Source organism: Sprattus sprattus (assembly GCF_963457725.1).
Source record: "Sprattus sprattus genome assembly, chromosome: 21".
Taxonomy (NCBI): Eukaryota; Metazoa; Chordata; class Actinopteri; order Clupeiformes; family Clupeidae; genus Sprattus; species Sprattus sprattus.
In genome coordinates this window covers 1465977-1470728 of record NC_137919.1, presented here as the reverse complement: position 1 = coordinate 1470728, position 4752 = coordinate 1465977, and positions in this window count along the sequence as shown.

The following is a 4752-nucleotide window of genomic DNA, read 5'->3' as shown; positions in this document are numbered from 1 at the left end:
CACTGTAGTTCAGTAGTTCAGTGACAGGAACACAGCATCATAAGCACTGTAGTTCAGTAGTTTACTGACAGGAACACAGCATTATGGGTACTGTAGTTCAGTAGTTTACTGACAGGAACACAGCATCATGAGCACTGTAGTTCAGTAGTTTACTGACAGGAACACAGCATTATGGGTACTGTAGTTCAGTAGTTTACTGACAGGAACACAGCATCATGAGCACTGTAGTTCAGTAGTTCAGTGACAGGAACACAGCATCATGAGCACTGTAGTTCAGTAGTTTACTGACAGGAACACAGCATCATGAGCACTGTAGTTCAGTAGTTTACTGACAGGAACACAGCATTATGGGTACTGTAGTTCAGTAGTTTACTGACAGGAACACAGCATCATGAGCACTGTAGTTCAGTAGTTTACTGACAGGAACACAGCATTATGGGTACTGTAGTTCAGTAGTTTACTGACAGGAACACAGCATCATGAGCACTGTAGTTCAGTAGTTTACTGACACAGTTGTGGCATAGTGGTTAGACGGTCGGTTTGGCACAGTAGGTTTATATATGACAACCCATTCCCACTCTGAGAAAGGGTGAGGTAGATTCCCTTGGAGGTGTGTGGAGGAATCCAATGCCAAGCCTAAATGCAGACTAGTGGTAACCCATCAGGAGGCAACATAGACCTGCCCTTCAGTTATTCTGACTCTCACGGACATCTAGTGTTTGACAAAGTTTTCTTTTTGTTTTGTATTTTTGACAGATTTTTGGTTTACGATATCATACACTTAGACCTTACCAGTCCACACGAAGCTTGTCCTGGTTTCAGCCCCACACACACACACACACACACACACACACACACACACACACACACACACACACACAGACACACACACACACACACACACACACACACACACACACACACACACACACACACACACACATGGCTGATACAGAATGGAAGTTTTCCACATTCAATAAAGGCGGGGCAGATCCTCTTCGGAGGAATCCCATATGACGCCCACATGTGGTTGAACTCGTTTGTGGAAACACAGGTATACAGTGTCTTCAATCTCTCACCCACCAGGAAGCAAACTAGGCCTGTTGTCATTCTGCTAACAGATCCAGCGTGCCGAGACTATTGAACACGGCATAGAGCTCCAGTCTGTCAGCTATGGGCCAGATTGAAACACTAGACAGTACCGCAGCCGTGGCCTACTGGTTGGGGGTCCAGGCTAGAAACCGTAGGGTGGCCGGTTTGATCCCCGACCAGTAGGAAAAATGTGGGTGGGGGAAGTTGTAGACCACTGCTCTCCCATGCCCACATCCACGGCTGAAGTTCCCTTAAGCAAGGCACCTAACCCCGAGCACTGCTCCCCGGGCGCCGCCAAAGGCAGCTCACTGCTCCAGGTTAGTGTGTAACTGCACTTCACTTTGTGTGTGTCCCTGGATGGGTTAAATGCAGAGGTGCATTTCAGAGTGTGTGTGTTTACACCAAATCTGCCATAGAGTCACTTTCACTTTTTTTTAAGTGGCGTGTAAAATGGCCGCCGCACAGAGTGAGAGAATGAATGAGCAAGATTTAAGTGAAATAAGAAGACACAAAAAGTGTGTTTTCTAGAATGACAATGCTTATGACACAAACATACTTGTTATAGACAAAAAGGTTTGTTTTTGTCTGACTCTTAGTGAAAATGTAAGACGCTATTTAGTGTATATTGACCCTAACTCAATTGCTCTTTTTAAAACACACATCAAAACACACCTGTTTAGGCAAGCCTATAACCTGTAAAGATCCTGCCAACCTGAAGTTGTTGCTGTATTATTCAATGTTTTATTCACTGTTGTAAGGCGACCTTGGGTTTCTTGAAAGGCGCCCTATAAATAAAATCTATTATTATTATTATTATTATTATTATTATTATCATTATAATATGGCTGTACCCTGAAAGACTATGAAGCAGTACCTGAGAGTTACAAAGTTTGGAGAAATATGCTTGGGTGTCTTAAAGTCTAGGATTAGTAGTTGCAGGCAAGAATACGTTTGAAATGTAGACTATCCGAATAGGTATGTACTACCATGATCATTTAAATACAGCCACGAGCAGTGATCATCGGGGTCCAAGCAGAGTGTGTGTGAACTGGCCTAGGCAGCGTAAGGTGGAATGATTTGACAGCTTGAGATTGTATGTACCCAAGACCAGTGGTGTAGTCCAGGGTATACGCAGGTATACGGAGTATACCCACTTATTTTTCAGTCAGTATTGGGTATACCCACTTCTCAAAACAGGGTGTTTATCCTGTGCTGTATGGGCTGCTTCATAGAAATAAAGAGTATACCCACTTCTCAAAACAGGACGTTTATCCTGTGCTGTATGAGCTGCTTCATAGAAATAAAGAGTATACCCACTTCTCAAAACAGGACGTTTATCCTGTGCTGTATGAGCTGCTTCATAGAAATAAAGAGTATACCCACTTCTCAAAACAGGACGTTTATCCTGTGCTGTATGAGCTGCTTCATAGAAATAAAGAGTATACCCACTTCTCAAAACAGGACGTTTATCCTGTGCTGTATGAGCTGCTTCATAGAAATAAAGAGTATACCCACTTCTCAAAACAGGACGTTTATCCTGTGCTGTATGAGCTGCTTCATAGAAATAAAGAGTATACCCACTTCTCCAGGGACCACTACAACACTGCACAAGACGAGGCAAAGTGCAGGAATCATGATATATTTGAACTGTCAAGAGGGATCCATATTCTGAGCTGCATCAATGCAATTTCCCCTCAGCCATGTCTTGACTGGCAGGACAATAAAGGAGTGATTGATTGATTGATTGATTTGATTGATTGATTGAAATGTATCCGTCCCTGAGCCACACCAGATGTCTTCCAAAAAGACGAGCTGATTTCCACCTCGTTGTAAATCTTGCAGGAAGTGATCCTTCTCTCATTTGGCACGGCTGCGGAGTGAACGCCTGATCTGGTGTGTGTGTGTGTGTGTGTGTGTCAGGTGCGTGCGTGCGTGCGTGCGTGCGTGCGTGCGTGCGTGCGTGCCCGGTGTGTGAGTGTGGCTGCGGAGTGGGTTCATGAATACTGGCAGCGCTTCCGTGAAGTAGGGCCAGCAGAGCCGCTCGCTTGGAATGATGCCTTTCCCCTCCGCTATCCAGTGTGTGTGTGTGTGTGTGTGTGTGTGTGTGTGTGTGTGTGTGTGTGTGTGTGTGTGTGTGTGTGTGTGTGTGTGTGTGTGTGTGTGTGCTTGGAATGATGCCTTTCCCCTCCGCTATCCAGAATTTCCAGTATTTGTCGCCCCTGTAATGCCTTAGCTCCTTTTAGCCAGGCCTCAGGAATGCCGTCTCCCTTCACCTCCTTCATCTCTCTTCCTGTCCTTGTCCTCTCTCTCTCTCTCTCTCTCTCTCTCTCTCTCTCTCTCCTCTCCCTCCCCTTCTCAATCTCTCTTTCTATCCCTCTCTATCTTCCTGTCCTTGTCCTCTCTCTCTCTCTCTCCATCTTCCTCCCCTTTCTCAATCTCTCTTTCTATCCCTCTCTAACATCCTGTCCTTGTCCTCTCTCTCTCATCTCCCTCCCCATCTCAATCTCTGTTTCTCTCCCTCTCTATCTTCCTGTCCTTGTCCTGTCCATCTCTCTCTCATCTCCCTCTCCATCTCCTTTTCTCTTTCTATCCCTCTCTCTCTTCCGGTCCTTGTGTGTTTATATGTCCATAAGTCACATAAGGTTGTTCCATTAAAAGTTTTGCTAATGACTTCCTGGTGCGATCGTCCCTCTGCCTGGGGACAGGGGTCTCTGCGGGGGACAGCGTGGTTCCTGCCGTGCTCAAATATGACCCCTATAGCAGAGCGCCCACATAGAGCCCCTATAGCAGAGCGCCCACATAGAGCCCCTATAGCAGAGCGCCCACATAGAGCCCCTATAGCAGAGCGCCCACATAGAGCCCCTATAGCAGAGCGCCCACATAGAGCCCCTATAGCAGGACACCTATAGCAGGACCCCTATAGCAGGACCCCTATAGCAGGACACACAGGACCCCTATAGCAGGACCCCTATAGCAGGACCCCTATAGCAGGACCCCTATAGCAGGACCCCTATAGCAGGACACACAGGACCCCTATAGCAGGACCCCTATAGCAGGACACACAGGACCCCTATAGCAGGACCCCTATAGCAGGACCCCTATAGCAGGACCCCTATAGCAGGACCCCTATAGCAGGACCCCTATAGCAGGACACACAGGACCCCTATAGCAGGACACACAGGACCCCTATAGCAGGACCCCTATAGCAGGACCCCTATAGCAGGACCCCTATAGCAGGACACACAGGACCCCTATAGCAGGACCCCTATAGCAGGACCCCTATAGCAGGACACACAGGACACCTATAGCAGGACCCCTATAGCAGGGCGCCTATTTAGGCTCTACACCCCGGAATCTGAATTTCAACAGATGAGGAACGATCGCCTAGGGAACCTCATTGAGCCACACACACACACACACGCGCAGGCTGATACATACACACACACACACACACACACACACACACACACACACGGGTGAGGCCTCACGGTGAGGTAGAGAGGCTATCCTCTGGGGATGTGTGACTAGATCTCTTCTTTCAGCTTTTATTCCCCTCTTCTTGTTTCCGTTCTCTCACCTAATGAAGAGGTGGAGAGAGTCCCTGTGCTCCGCCATGTTTAGATGTCTGGGGACAGGGGTTGGGTGGTGTGTGTGTGTGTG